At 37.1% G+C, this 17,060-nt stretch overlaps 1 long non-coding RNA gene across 2 annotated transcripts; it reads right to left on the minus strand.

Moving 5' to 3' along the window:
- Positions 1-12,744: 12,744 nt before the first annotated feature.
- LOC117305778 lies at positions 12,745-16,743 on the minus strand. Of its 2 annotated transcripts, XR_004520730.1 has the most exons (5): positions 16,661-16,743; positions 16,048-16,168; positions 15,081-15,209; positions 14,398-14,516; positions 12,745-13,527 (listed from the first exon to the last, which is right to left on the minus strand). It is a non-coding gene; the product is annotated as an uncharacterized LOC117305778 (long non-coding RNA). The 2 variants fall into 2 exon arrangements; XR_004520729.1 differs by lacking the exon at positions 16,661-16,743 and having other exon boundaries at positions 16,048-16,229.
- Positions 16,744-17,060: the final 317 nt, after the last annotated feature.

Consider the following 17,060-nt stretch of genomic DNA (forward strand, 5'->3'; position numbering starts at 1 on the left):
TGGTAAGCATTACAACTAAATAAACAAAATGCAACATGTTTAATATTTTGGGATTTGACGGAGCATAACACCATTCATCTACAAACAGACCTTCAAAAATTGAACATTAACCCTGTTATCATAACAACCTGCTAAGCACAACGAAATGTTGCTTAAAGGAAACCTTTTACAAGACGAAATTCCATAAAGTTCCCATAATATTGCAACTGGTGCAACTCATCTTGGTATGATAGTCTTACTTCACCACTCTAGTGGGATGACAGTGTAATCATCAACTCCATCCATCCCTCGCATCACTCTCAGCATTATCAATTGATTTAGTCATAGGTAAATGTGAATACACCTCAGCACAGCTGGATCACTACCAGTCCTATACATCTCCACTCTGGTTGGATGACATCAGTGGCTTAGGTTCACCTCCAGGTGAATGCTTGAATACACCTCAGCATAGCTGGATCACTACCAGTCCTATACATCTCCACTCTGGTTGGATGACATCAGTGGCTTAGGTTCACCTCCAGGTGAATGCTTGAATACACCTCAGCATAGCTGGATCACTACCAGTCCTATACATCTCCACTCTGGTTGGATGACATCAGTGGCTTAGGTTCTCTTCAGATGAATGCGTGAATACACCTTGGCATAGCTGGATCACTACCAGTCCTATACATCTCCACTCTGGTTGGATGACATCAGTGGCTTAGGTTCACCTCCAGGTGAATGCTTGAATACACCTCAGCATAGCTGGATCACTACCAGTCCTATACATCTCCACTCTGGTTGGATGACATCAGTGGCTTAGGTTCTCTTCAGATGAATGCGTGAATACACCTTGGCATAGCTGGATCACTACCAGTCCTATACATCTCCACTCTGGTTGGATGACATCAGTGGCTTAGGTTCTCTTCAGATGAATGCGTGAATACACCTCAGCATAGCTGGATCACTACCAGTCCTCAAACATCTCCACATTTTCACCACATGGAGTTAGCAGCTAAGGGATTGCTTCCTCTAATGTAACAGTCAAACACCATGATTATGTATCATTTTGCCATTTTTATTTTCAAATATACCACCAGAAACAAGAACAGTTTATTTTATAATCAATTTGTAAACATTATAATGGAGCTGCTTAGAGGCACTGGACACTATTGGTATTTACTAAAAAATAGTTGTTAACATAAAAATTTACTTGGTAACGAGCAAATGGGGTGTTGATAGTATAAAACATTGTGTAAAAGTAATGTCGTTTTCAAAAAAAGTATTTTTTTCACAAAAATTTGAATTGAATACGAGACCTCAGCTGGGGTTACTTTTGAGGGCAAGTTGGTTTCCTTACTCTGACAAAACAACGAATCACAGTTTACAAAATAGACAGCACGACAAAATACCGACATGGAATACAACAAATTCACCTGGTCATGGTTTATATTCCTTTATTTTGTTTATTTACATATATATATATTTTTTTTTTTCTGTGGGGAGGGTTGGATTTACTTCTTTAAGATTAAACTGAAGGAAAATAAATTATTGTTCTTTTAGTGAAACTAACCACAACATTTGTTCCCTAGAGTAAACAAGAAGTGACTATTTTTGAAGTAGTCGCGACTATTTTTGTAGTAGTGATGGCAGCACGATTAAGCAAGTAGTTGAAAAAATGGTAGTTGCGACTCGACTAATGATTTATGACACTAGTCCCCCACCCCTACTGACAAACATCGGATAACCCCCCCCCCCTCCATCCCCTCTTAATTTACTTGTTAAGAGTGGTTTCATTTACAAGCTAAGAATGGTCATTTCCGACTGGGAACAAAATCGAACAAGATTGGTTGTATGGGGACTCATTGGTTTAGGGGGAGGTACAAATGTATACTTTGATAATCACTCTTAAGTAGAATGGCAATTAAAAACATTTGGCTAGAAGCCTACAGCAGCTTTCAACTGAACGAAGCATCTTGAGAAAACATTCACTTTGAAGGACAAAACACAACACAATGATAAGAATAACTTAATACTGAATAAAAACCAATTTGCTCTTTAGGGTCTGTGAATTTAGGGCAAATTTATTTCCTGACTCACCAGAAGAAATATCCATAGTCCATAAAAATGCACAATTCAAAATAAAGAGTGGAAACTTGTAACATTTAAAGACACTGGACACTATTGGTAATTGTCAAAGACCAGTCTTCTCACTTGGTGTATCTCAACATATGCATAAAATAACAAACCTGTGAAAATTTGAGCTCAATTTGTTGTGTAAGTTGGGAGATAATAATGAAAGAAAAAAACACTCCTGTCACACGAAGTTGTGTGCATTTAGATGGTTGATTTCGAGACTTTAAATTCTAAATCTGAGGTCTCGAAATCAAATTTGTGGAAAATTACTTCTTTCTCGACAACTATGTCACTTCATAGGGAGCCTTTCCTCACAATGTTTTATACTATCAACCTCTCCCCATTACTTGTCACCAAGTAAGGTTTTATGCTAATAATTGTTTTGAGTAATTACCCATAGTGTCCACTGCCTTTAAAATAATATCTGGTGTTACATACATTGCTTTCAAGACAACCATTCAAATAACAAAACATCACAAAAATTACAAGGCACAGAATGAAAACCGAGACATATCTTAAAAGGGTTAGGGTTGCTAGAGTTAAGACTAGTGCTGGGCGAATAGTGAAATTTTGGTATTCGGATACCGCTGGCCAACTGTCCGATATTTACCGGATATTCGAATAGTTTTTTTTGCCGCTAGAGGGTGCTGTTCGTTTGTGAATGAGATCTTATGGGCAGATTGATATTAGTTTTAGACAGTGTCACTTTGCTTTTTCTTTTGATCTTTTGACTCTACATGAAGGAAAACTTTTGTAATCTTTGAACAAATTACGTCAGAAATGTCATTGTTTTAACTCTTCACGGAGGTGAGCATAGTTAAATACTTAATTTATGCTGTTTTATGCTTTCTTAATAGAAGTTTCATAAGGATTCAGACAAAACATTCCTATCAGTTGTCGCCCGACGTCGGATATTAAAGAATATCCGGTTAGTAATTACAGAACTATCCGGTTTATAAATAGCTATTCGCGCCCTATGCGGATATCCGGTTAAGAAAAAAAAGGCATTCGCGGTTACGGATAGGAAAACCTATTCGCCATTAACCGGATATTTGAATAATTCGCCCAGGCCTAGTTAAGACACCTTTATTTGGCAACAAAGTTCATCAATTTTCAGGTCTGGTTGACAATAAAACAAATAGCGACCAGCCACAAACCTGGTCATTACTTCACAGTGAAGACCGGGTCCTTAGTTTGTTACTGTTTGGCCATCGATTGTGTATTTGGGATAACTTTCTGTATGGCGCCACCACTTTTTCACTCATTTTTACAAGAAGGTAGGTATGTGACAAAACACACGCACAGCAATCGTGAAGCAATCGTGAAAGTGTACAGAGCCTCGTTTTCGTTTTTTACGTCCGTGCACAAATTCGGGCTTGCGCGGAACACATCGGCAAAAAGGTGCCCTAACAATCACCCTTTTAATGACGTATAAGTTATTTTGTAGAAAAGTACACAAGTTATTATGACGTAGAGCACATCTCAATGATTATGGAAAACAAATCGATTTGCTCAGAAAGTACGTGAATCTTGGGTCATTGCACTTTCAGTGGGACTGAAATATTTTGTACAAAACGGCAGTCAAGTAGTCAACAAAGTCGTATTTTTTTTCATTGAAGGAGCAAAAATTAACTCTTGCCACCTTGAAATTGATGTTTAGTGAGTAATTTTGAGTTGAAATAGGAAGTTTAAAAGCAATTTGTGGTTGCGTTCATATTTTTTTTGGATCCATAAAAAAAAAAAATCATGTCACAAAGGTAAAAAATCGGCCGAGAATGGTACTATTTTTAACAATTATATTGATGTTTTCACACCATCTTACTTGATCCATGGTTTCTTGAATATGTCTTTATTTGAAAACTGTTAATATTTTGTAGTCAATGTTTGTAGATATTAAATTGACTTTAAAACTTACAATACACATGGAAAATGTAGTGGGGGGCCATCTTGTGGTCACATGACAGTAATGCCTCTTCCTGATTGGATGAAAGTCAATATCTGACTGTAAACAAAGTCAGCTGTTTTTTTAAAGTGTTTTTAATCATTTCAATTGTAACTAGGAAGTCCCCCCCCCCGTCAATAATAACAGTAATATTAATAATAATTAATAAATATAAATAAATTAATAAACGAATAAATTTAAATAAATTAAATATAATATTTAAAAAAAAATATATTATGTTAAAAGAAAATGTAGAAAAATTACATGGAACAAAATACCAAATAGCAGAGTAAGGCTTTCAGAACTAAGTATAAAAAAACTTGTAAGTAAAGTTTGATCCTGATGCAATGGTGGGTAGTGAGGTGGGGGATGGGAACGGTGGGTCTTTCTGGCAGTGGGTGGGTGGATAAGTTTGTAGGCTGACAGGCAGTTGGGAGGGTGGTAGCCCTGATAGGACGTCAGTCAGTGCCACTGCACTGACGTCCTGGGTATAAAGGTTCTTTACAATGCGAACACAAGTTTGACTACAATTTTTCTTAATTTTTTACCTGATTTGAGAAGCTGAAATTCCGTTCATATATTCATGGTGTCCCTAACTATATTCTCAACGAGTTCACAGCTAACAAATATATCCATGGAAGAAATTATATCCGAAAATATGTCGAAGTTCTGCGCTGGCGATGTTGATCATCGTGTACCACTTGATATTGTGAGCCAAAGTGCGCATGGCTTTGAGTACAGTGCATTATCTTGCCGCTATTCGCCGTCAAAACAGGGTAGGTGCCGTTAACTCGCCTTCAAACCCTCCAATATACATTTTAAAATCCAGGAGGCATAGAATATTCCAGCTCAAATAGAATTTTTATAAATTTCAGGTTGAATTTCGTTACAAATATATTAAAAAAATCCAAGCGTAAAAAATCGTCTGCCGCGCGCCGTCTTGCTTTTTCACAGTGCTTCTTGTACATGTGCAGACAACAGAGGGCGCTTTCCTGTGCGCGTATATTTTTTCCTTGGGACGGTTAGCATGAGCTAATTTATGGTAAAGGGTGGCCTCATTTGTCCTAGGAAACAAATTTGCTTCTGGCCCATGGAGTCTTGGCACAAGACGTCAATGCTCGGTATCGCATAGTTCTGCGCTTTGTGTAAATTGCTCACCGACTATTATCCATCTGCTTAGTGTTTGGTTAACGCAGGTTGACAGCGATTTGGCTGCAAATAGTTGGCCGCCAGTGATCAGTGCAAGAAAGTGTTTACACGGAAGTTAGTGTACACCCTAATTTCAATTTTCTTTTTCACAAAATATTAACACCAAAGGAGAAAATTCAACAATTTTAAATAATGCGAACTTTGAGTTCCAACTACAAGTAAAAGTTCAGACTCCCGACTTAGGTAGAAATATTTGTAACAGATTTTTGAAAAAATTGTCGCAATGGTACGGGACCTTTATGCCCTGGACTCCGTCGCGTTGCCTGCAACGGAGGAGTCCAACCTGGGCTAGGTGCATGGGTGGTCAACTGATGATTTAATTATTACTGTTTAATGCTATTAAGCCTACTCTAAGCTTTCCATCGATACCAAATTCATGAAAATTGAACAAGAAATAAGGAAACAACTACATTTCTGGTAGATCTTTTATTCGCATCATTCCGGACACAAAGTCCGATTCACTTTTGTGTTGATTTCAATGGAAGTCCATTGGACGCTAATAAGGCTAATTTGGCGACACAAAAAATTAAATAACTTTCTTATTACTGGTCTGAGAAAGATGATCTTGGTGTCATTTGAAAGGTCTCTTCAAGAGCTTTCCAGTTTCATTGAAATCCATTAATTTTTCTTTTTTTTGTCACATACCTAGAAGGGATATCTCATCGAGGTAAATTAAATACTATTATTTCATATCGAATGAAAAAGTGGTGGCGCCATACGGAAACTTTTCCTGTATTTGTACACCTTACCTTGTAAACATAAAATTTCAAAAGCTAGTTTCAAATGTTGACTTTGAGTTTGATTAACCATGTGTGCTATCTTTCATTTTTCCTGAACAAAAAAGCGTTGGGAAAAGTTTCCGTATGGCGCCACCACTTTTTCATTCGATATAAAATAATATAGGAACCTATTTACCTGATTGATATATCCCTTTTTGTAAAAATGAGTGAAAAAGTGGTGGCGCCATACGGAAAGTTACCCAAGCGTTGTTAAAGAAAAACTACAAGAAAAAATTCAGCAATTTTTTTAATATTTTTTTTAATATGGAGGTTAGTGAGTGTTGTTCCATGTCTTTTTGGTATTACAAAACTGTTCCAGCATAGGGTATTGTCAGCACACACGTGTGTTTCGAAGACTGCCGCCACATTGAAGATGGAGCCTATACCGCCACACACTGACCGCCCACTGAACAAAGCCAACCGCCACACTGAAACAGTTAAGCCAATGCAATGCAATGTTTGCTTCATTTTTCAGCCGTTTTGAAACCTCATATTCACCTTAGGAACCCTTCAAATGCATTCTACAACTAAAATGCAACTCACCTCGCTCACTTTGCAGTGTTTTCGCCAACCCATTTGGCTAGAAATACGGAAAAACTGAAGAGAAAACTTCCAGTATTTCCCGGTCAGCCATTTTGTCTTGGTGGAATAGGCCATCGCCTCACTCAAAAAATGTGCACATCAATGTTGCCTGATAACTTGACGTCGCACGACCAGGCTCATATATGAAAAAGACAGGGGACCAATCTAAAAATTAAAGGTGCTGTGACTACTTTGCATATTCATGAATACAATAGTTCAGTCAAAGTATTTTATGAGAAACACTTTTTCCGGGATGGTCCCAAAATATGAACAAATTATCTATCCCGAAAATATGGGTTTAAAGTTAAAATATTTAGTAATGCCGATGACCATTTTGATGATTTGAAGCGTTGAGAAAGATGTACGTGGGGAAGAAATAGTTTGGGGTTTTACCATCCCTTATAAGGGATTGTTAAAGCTTATTGCCCATTAGTGAAAGGAAGCCCCCGCCCACATCCCCCCCCCCTCTGCCACGACCTTATTATTTTGACAATTGTCCAGATAAATTACCTGAATATCTGATAACCAGCGCTGGACCAAGAGCTGCTTAGCAGAGAATGTATCTTGGCTATACACACATGTATTCTGCTTAGCAGAATGATAGGCCTATGATGATTGATGATAATTATTTCCCAGAGACCAATTATTACTTCTTTTTGCTTGATAATGCAACAGCGCCCCCTACCCATCTCGCCTTTCCAGGGTCCAATTTTACAGAGTTTATGAACAGTAGAGACCAGTCTCACTGAACATGATTCTTGAACCCAATGGTGACAATTGGTAACATTATTCTGCTTAGCATAATTGTTTTTTGCTTACTTTTTGTGCTTAATTTAAAGCTACTCTTCAAAGTTGGGCCTTGGACTGTGATTGTATTTCAAAAGGATGCTTTTTGTGAAGCATTCAAGATTGTATGATTTTTATAATCCAGGAACTGTTAAAACCAAAATATACTTTTTATTTAATAATCCTGACTTCACTTGCTAGTGGGTTACCAAAATAATCACTTAGCAAGAAACAAAGTTAAATTTTTACTGGATGGCAAAAGAAGGTCTCAAATTTCAAAAGAAACTGGGCCCAATTTTAAAAAAGTGTTAAGCAAAAAGTTCTGCTTGAAAAGAAAAAATCCTTTTAGAAAGCTTAGCAAAAATTGAGTGGGTCACCAAACATTACTTCTAGAAACTATAAAGCTAAGCTCCCCCATGAGAGTTTCTAAAAGTAACCAAACATCACAATGTAAAATTAATGTAATTTTGGCTGGTAACCTGTTTCTGTTAAGCAAGACTTTTTGTGATTATACGGTGCTTACATGCTTTATGAAATTGTGCCCTGTTTTTTAAACTTGACAAAGAAAATTTAAACAATTATGTTTGCCATCATGGTCCTATGCATTAAATAATGCTGCCATTACATCAAAAGTCACTGTGAATAATAGGAGACTTTCCAACGCTAGGTGGCAGCAGACATACCGGGTAAATTTCCATTGTTTACGTAGTTCTGAACATGCGCATAATTCTGAGAACAATGGATTTACCCGGTAAGTCTGCTGCCCTCTATCGTCCCAGAAAGTCTCCCATTAACAGTAGTGCCACAGTCTTCGAACATGACGGTCAAGCCAAAATATATATGTTTTGCCACCCTATGCATTAAACAATGTTGCCAACACGTCAACAGTCACTGAATAATTTACAAGCTTGAGTCTCTATTCAAGTTCTTATTTACTCTTTTATTATTTTAACAAAAGATAATCTCAAAATACAGACAATCAACTTATTACATGTTGCTCTTTACTTTTTCGGCAACTACATAGTGCCACAGGATAACAAAACAGAGATAAAACTCAATGACGAAAACCGCTTGAAAACTTTGAGGCTGCCAGCAAATTGTACCTCTTTAAGATTTGCTTTTTTTACACAAATAACTTGTTGCTCTTCACTTTTTGGCAACTATTATTTATACATAGTCCCACAGGATTAAAAACCAGATAACACTCAATGAGCAAAACCCTCTGGAAAACCTTGTGGCTGCCAGAAAATTGTTAACTCTTTATGGTTTGCTTTTTGATATCAACCAAAATTGTCTGATATTTTTCAAATAATACTAATAGCTGTGTTCTAAACTGAAGTTGCAAGCAAGACCCAAATGGGCCTATAGACCTTCTTTTGGTAGCAATTTTCCAAATACCATCTTTTGTCCCTCCCATAACCCTTTGGAATGCTTTTTTATCAGACACATTTTGCCTGCTAAACAAATGCAACGCAGGCAAATAATACAATTACTATAATCAAACACAACAAAGTATTAATACAAGATAAATGAAAGCAAAGTTTTCTTGTGAACTGAGTTCTGTCACAAACTGAGATTTGCTGACCCATAATGTCAATGATCTTGTACAGTATTGTGGGTTTTTTCCCAGTTCTTTCATGACACACTTTGCATCTCATTGGGATCTCATTGGAAAGATATTGTCAACAACTGTTTTACAAAAAGAGAAGTTTAATCTCATTTTGATTTGAGCTCGTGTAAAAGGATCAAACACTCATTGAGCGATAAAGCTCTGGAAAACCTTGTAGCTGCCAGAAAATTGCAACTCTTTATGGTTTGCTTTTTTATATCAACCAAAATTGTCTGATATTTTTCAAAAAATTATATTAGCTGTGTTCTACTCTGAATTTGCAAGCTATAAAAATGACCCAAATGGGCCTATAGACCTTCTTTTGGTAGCAATTTTCCAAATACCATCTTTTGTCCCTCCCCTAACCCTTTGGAATGCTTTTTTATCAGACACATTTTGCCTGCTATACAAATGCAACACAGGCATTTAATACCATTACTATTAAGTAAACACAACAAAGTATTCATAAAAGAGAAATGAAAGCAAAGTTTTCCTGTAAATTGAGTTCTGTCACAAAATGAGATTTGCTGATCCATGTGTCAATGATCAACACAGTGTACAGTATTGTGGGTTTTCCCCAGTTAATTTATGACAAACTTTGCATCTCATTTGGATCTCATTGGAAAGATATTGTCAACAACTGCTTTATAAAAAGAGAAGTTTAATCTCATTTTGATTTGAGCTCATACAAAAGGAATGTAACACTCATTGAGCGAAAAATCTCTGGAAAACCTTGTGGCTGCCAGCAAATTGTACCTCTTGAAAATTTGCTTTTGTACATCAACCAAATTTGTCATGTGTATAATATAGCAATTATTACACAAATAACTTGTTGCTCTTCACTTTTTGGCAACTATAATTTATACATAGTCCCACAGGATTAAAAACCAGAGATAACACTCAATGAGCATAACCCTCTGGAAAAGCTTGTGGCTGCCAGAAAATTGTAACTCTTTATGGTTTGCTTTTTTATATCAACCAAAATTGTCTGATATTTTTAAAATAATTAAATTAGCTGAGTTCAAAACTGAAGTTGCAAGCTAGACCCAAATGGGCCTATATACCTTCTTTTGGTAGCAATTTTCCAAATACCATCTTTGTCCCTCCCCTTACCCTTTGGAATGCTTTTTAATCAGACACATTTTGAGCTCATATAAAAGGAATGTACAACATTAAGTTTAGAGAACAATAATCATTCCAGTCCTCTATTAAAGAACATATATTATATACCTCTTAATAAATTCCTTAATATGATTGGTTAAAAGTGGAGCCTCCTGTTTCTATCAAGATGACATTATAATTAACTGTGCCCGGAAGCACAGCAATCGTTTGCGCCGACCCTGAAAATAATTAAACACCCCAGTCACAACACACTGTATTAAAAATCAAGGCCCATGCTGTAGCCCTTGTCAGTTTAGGAAATCTTTTAACCAATCAGATTACAAGACTTTATATTATTTGGTTTATAAAAGGAATATTGACTTCAAAATATGCTGCGCACAGTTAAAACTATAGGCCCTCGGTGATGTTAACACCATGATGGTTTTGACATCACCGAGGGCCTATAATTTTAATAATTATAACTGTGCCCCTCATGCTTTGTAACTGAGCCAATATCTCTTCCAGTGGTGTAACCTGTGCCCAATTGCATAGAGGTGCTTAAGCACATAAACTAGCTAAGCAAAAAAGATTATGCTACTAGAATAAAGTTTTCAGCCAAACTACCATGTCCCATGTACAATTTTTGATTGTATCCTGCTCATTTCTGATTAGCAGACAATTTTTAAACAATATTTTATGCTTCAGCATCTCTATGAAAGTGGGCCCAGGGGTTGTTTGAAACCTTGGCCCACCCCCCCCCCCCAAAAAAAAAATAGATTGAAAACACACAACTGAATTTGATAGCCCCCCCCCCCCCCCCCCCCAGTATGTGATTTTCCTCGCTTGCCCATAAAAGTGTCTGGTTACACCGCTGATTTTTATATAAAGACCTGTTATCATACCCATACTCTTTTCTGACTCATTTTGAAGATTGTGAACCATATCTTCATCTAGGATAATGCTTTGCAAATTTATCACTTGGCTAAAAAGGTGCATTCGCTGTACTTGGTTATGATCACAAAACAAAGGGAACATGGCCATATTCCAAAAAGGGTCTGTAGTCTACATCGGCTCAAATAGTTTCAAAATTAATAGTCACAATGACATGGCAGTAGAAGTTTCCTAAAACAGATGACGAAAATGCATACAATCACTACACCCAATCACTGTCCACTTTACGATCACCAACACACACAATCACCATCCAGTTCAACTTAAATCCAATGCCAAAAGTTTCCAGTCACAACTACTGCCATGTTAAAACAACTATGTCTTATATCATTGGATTATGTCAATTCACAGTGAAGTTTGTTGCTGCAAGCTTGAAAAACGCTGTTAACTATAAATCAATGTACAAGATAATGAGTTGGACATTAAGTATCATGATGTACAAAAGTTGTACGTAAATAGTAAGTCTCACATACGATTTAATAAGTCATACATATCAAATAAATCATATGTATGTAAATTAATCATATGTATGAGATACTAAATTATACGTACGAAGTGGTCAGTTGTACATGATACATGAAAAATAGTACACAAGACCTTGTGTACATACAATAGGTACAAAAGGTAATAACTCATGTGTACGAGAAGTGACCCGTACACGGTACATGAGTTATCATTAATAATGTGTAATAGTTAGACTGCAAATAGCAGATAACTAAAGAGTCATACGCCTGAGCAGTGAGTCAGATGTATGAAATAATGACAAATCAACAATCTTGTACTGTGATTTCAGAAAAACTTAAGTTTGCAGCATATTTTATTTGTTAGAATTTACTTTACTTGGTGTATTAATACAGTCTCAATTGGCCACATTCACCTTTTGAAATAGTCTCTTTTGGTTGTAGTATAACTACCACTAGATCTTTTCTTAAATGTTCTTATCTAAAATCACTTTTTGGATTAAAGGAGAGAGTGATATTGATTACAGGTCTTTGATCTCAAAAAAACCTCTAAAGGGAGCAAAAGTTTCACATTGTTGGTTTAAGTGCACCCCCCCCCCCCACCACCACACACCACTGGACAGAAGGCTTTTTTACTCAATGGGAGACTTTCGAGACGCTTGGTGGCAGCAGACTTACCAGGTAAAATCCATTGTTCACGGTAATGTGCGCACGCTCAGAACTACGTCAACAATGGAAATTTACCGGGTAAGTCTGCTGCCACCTAGAATTTCAAAGTCTCCCATTGGTATTAACTAATAGTTATTGAAGAAACATAACTAAGTAGGAATCTTAGGCTTATACTTCTTTACAAAGATTGGTCGATGATTTTTCTATTATAGTTTAAAGGCACTGGACATGTTTGGTAATTGTCAAAGATCAGCATTCTCACTTGGTGTGTCCCAACATGTGCATCAAATTAAATCTGGAAGATACTGGTACATTTGGTCAACTGCAAGAAAATAAACACCCTTGTTGCACGAAATTTGTGCTCTTTTAGATCCCCGAGAAAGAAATCAGGCCTGAAGTCTTTCGCAGACTCAAATATTTTAGTGATTAATTAACTTTTTTCTCAAAAATTAACACCCACAGAGAGTCGTTTTTTTCACAGTGTTTTATACTATCACCGGCTCTCCATTGCTGTTACCAAGTAAGTTTATTATGCTTATTAATATTTTGAGTAATTACCAAACATGTCCAGTGCCTTTAACTGCACATTAAAGGGACACGTTGCCTTGGATAGGGCTCTTTGCCTGTAAAAAGTGCTTTGAGACAAAAATGGTTGGAAAGAAGTTCTAAGAAGTATGCCTGTGTGGTTTCCCTTTTGCTTCACGAACTAACACGGTTCGCCATTTTGTGATTTGTAAATCAAAACGCTCAATCGAAGGTAACGTGTCTCTTTAAACTTTTATCCCCAGGGGTCTTTTTTGCCTTTCTCATGTAGTTTCCAAAAGGAAACAAAATACCAGAAATGCACTTTTTTGATCAGAAAATTTTGAGAATTTGTTGAAACAATTTCCAACTGCATTCCGAATGGCAGAAAGACCTAGAGGAGGCAAAAAATACATACAATTTCTCCAGGGCCCAATTTCATAGAGCTGTCTAGCGGCCAACTTTGTGCTTACTGTGCAAGTTTCCATTTCATAGCGCTGCTATTAAACTGTAAGCACACAAAAGTTACGCTAACCTTTTGGTGCTTACTGTGAAAAATGAATGACGTAACAACAAAAGCAAAGGTGTATACGCAAGATGGCTGCCTAATTTTTTGCTAACCTGTAAACTACGCTTATGCTTTAGCAAATTTTTCTGCTACATCAAGCACGAAAATTGCTTGCCATTAGGCAGTGCTATGAAATTGGGTCCAGGTTTGTCCTCAAGCAGCGGAAAGCAACTGAGAAGATCGAGACGGCACTCTGTTCATCATGTGGGAGATGATCTTGAAACTAGGAGTCTCTGTGAAAGAAATGGAGGAATAAGACAAGTGAACTTTGAGCCTGATTAAGATACAGTGCAATTTATAGAAATTGCAATAAATAACCCAAAAAGACTAAAGACTTTAATTTTGTTTTAAAAGGAAAACAACCCAACACAGCAGTACGCATACTTTTAAAGGTGAAACAACAAGTTAAAGTGAAGGTAAAATTTGAAAAAAAGGTTTCCTTTTCGAAAAACCAAAAACACCAAACTATTTAAAAATAGGGGTGAGGCGATCAATCAAAATGAGTCTTTTTTAGACCAGTGTAATTAATCAATCTTTTGTGCATTGATCAATGCTTTAATACTGTCAAATCCCATGTTGATACCACTTTTGGTTTGAAATTTGTGAATGTAGAAACAGCGAAGCATGCAAAAGAATATTTTCTTTCAATGCTAATTTGAACCCCTTTTTGATGTTATTTATCAAAAGGAAGTTTGCACCCCCCCCCCAAAAAAAAGACATTTTGGCATTAAACATATTTTTGAAAATTTTACCCTTATATTGGCCTGTTTTGACTTGTTTCTCCATACTGATATTTCCGAACAAATGACCCATTTAGTGTGATAGCATCACATGGTGCGTTTGATTAGCTTCACCGGGTCGACTGTGCGGTGCTCATTCGAATGAGCCCCTGACAAGAGCTAAACGAATGATCACTCGCCCTCTCGTGGTGACGTCATGCACCTCGGGCCAGCCCCAAGTGACCCGTTCCACAAGCAGGGCACTTGGGGCTGACCCGAGTGAACCCCTGGAATGACATCAAAGCCATTTGAATGTACTGGGGGCAGATCAGGGTCGACATGGGGAAGCTAATCAAACGCACCCACTGTTATCTTTAGTTTTACCTTTGAACATCTATCATGTATCACAAGAATGAAGACTCATCAACATCAGGGTCCCAGAGCACCACCTCCTTAGAAAAATGAAATCATCCCAGCTCCTTTATGCATCTTGTGTCAAACTCCTGTGAAAAAAATGAGGTACTATAGATTTATTAGATTGTTAAACATTGTATTTAAAACCAGAGGCGAATCCAGGATTTTCCAAACAGGTGCAAATCCAGGATTTTTTTTAGAATGAAAGCACGCGCCAGGCATGTGCAGGGTCAAATTTAATGGCTCTGCTTACTGTAAGCAAAGAATTAGCCCTTATGTTAGCTTACTTCAAGCATATTTTGCGTGTTTTGCTTGCACAGTAAGGAACGAAGCAGTTTTTCTAACTCGAAAATTACAGGCATGTTGAAAAAAAACATGGATTTTTACAGGTGGCGATTTTTGCAGCGCTTTGTTATAATATGCAGTACGAGAATATCAACAAAAAATTTCAATTAGGATGCACCTCAAAATGTTAATTTAAAATTAAGGTTAACCCAGGGAGGATAAGAGGGGGGCGGGAAGAATCCCTTCTCTCTCTCCTTTATTTCTTACCAAAAAAAGGGGAGGTCCGCACCTGAATTTCAAAGAGGAGGATGTTCCAGGGCAAACAGAAGAAGAAAACAAAACACAACACTTTCAATAAGGAATTTTACCTTCAAGGATCACAGCAGTATGCCTACACATCCCACACATCGTAGTCTCATCAAAAGCACCAACTCCTTGGGTGAATGGCATCATCTCAGTTACTGGTCCTTTAAAAAGCTCCACATGTCACGAAGTTACTGTGAATCAAATGAGGATACGTTTGGTAATTGTCAAAGACCAATAATCTCACTTAGTGTATCCCAACATATGCTTAAAATAACAGACCTGTGAACATTTATATGCTCAATTGGTCCTTGAAGTCCAAGAGAATAATGAAAGAAAAAAACATCCTCGTTGCACAACGTTGTGTGCTTTCAGATGCACAATTAAAGGCTTCAGTTGAAGTCTATTATTATTTGAGCGAGTACCTCCCTCTCATTTCAGAGGGATTCGTTTCCTCACAATGTTTTATATTATAACACCCCTTACAAATATTCTGCCTTTTCATTGGTAATGAGCGCGTCACATTAAATGTCTTAGTTTTACTAGAAAAGGCGGCCATGTGATAGTGCATCGGTCTGACGACTATCACACGAGGTGCAGTACCTAGACGTCTTTTTTAACCACCTCGAACCAAATCAGTTTTGCATCTGTGAATCTGAAGTGATGAGGATGATAAATAGTCTGTTGGGGTGTTATAAAACATATATTGACTGCTTTAACTTGTGCTATGGTTAAAACTCCTGACTACCTCGGTGATCCCCGGACCGTTCCATTTTCCCTCGGCTGTGCCTCGGGAAAATAGAATGCAGTCAATATTTGTATACTATCAAAGGCTCTCCATTGCTTGTTACTAAGTAAGTTTTTTTTGCCATCATAAACATTACACCGACAGAGTGTCACTTACTTGGGTAAGTTTATAATACATCATCTAAGCGACAGGTCCTCAAAGCATCTCATGCCAAAGTGCTATGGCATAATGAGACATGGGTTTACTTAAAATAAATTCAAAGTAAAGAAATTCTTCAATTTTACCTTCTACAGCTGAATAGTACATCCTTCATGGTAAGGCAGGTGTCACAAGAAGCCAAACTTATCAACATCAGGTTGCATAGAGCATCACCTACTCACAGAGTAATCATCGAACCTACAAGTTCTTAAAAGCAAAACAAAAAAGGAAATTGTTGTTTCACTAAAGGCACTGGACACTGTTTGTAACTAATCAAAATAATTGTTAGCATAACAAGTTAATTGTAACAAGCAAAGGAGAGCTGTTAAGAGTAAAAAAAACATTGTGAGAACTGACTCTCTCTCTCTGAAATAACTTAGTTTTTGAGAAATAGGTAACAACTCACTCAAAATACAAATGACTTCAGCTTAGCCTTTTAATATGCATCTAAATGCACACAGAGTCATGCAACATAAGGGTGTTTTTTCTTTTATTATTCTACTGCAAACTATGACCAGTTCAGCCCAAACCTTCACAGGTGTATTATTCTATGCATGTGTCTGGATGCACAAAGTGAGAATACTTGTCTTCAACAACTACCAAAGGTATCCAGTGCATTTGAAACACAAACACTTTTGAGTGAAAATTACTTTTAAAAAACAAACTTTTAAAACACAAATTCTTCCCTGCACAACTTACTTCAAGGATCATCATTACAGTACACATCTAGTCAACCAAAAAGAGGCAGAGACTGGTGTCATGAGAAGCAAACATCATTAAACATTGGATTGACGGAGCAAGACCTTGCGGAGTAAAATGTCTGCATAACAAAATGGTGCTATTGTGCTAAAACAGCCACATTGGAGTAGTTCATGGTTCAATCCACTGGTAAGAGACCGAACACTGAAGTGGAAATTGCCCAGAACAAGAATAAATTCCTGAAGACGATGCGATTTGAAGAAGACTTCAGTTATCCCAAAATAGAAAGATCCACAAGAAAAAAACGAAGAAGATAGGCCCATAATGGAGGAGAACTGTCATCTTCTTCTGGGTACTAAGAAGGCACTGACAGATGTTGAGCCAGCTAAGCCTGGGGTGC

This window comes from Asterias rubens, unplaced genomic scaffold (assembly GCF_902459465.1).
Source record: "Asterias rubens unplaced genomic scaffold, eAstRub1.3, whole genome shotgun sequence".
Taxonomy (NCBI): domain Eukaryota; kingdom Metazoa; phylum Echinodermata; class Asteroidea; order Forcipulatida; family Asteriidae; genus Asterias; species Asterias rubens.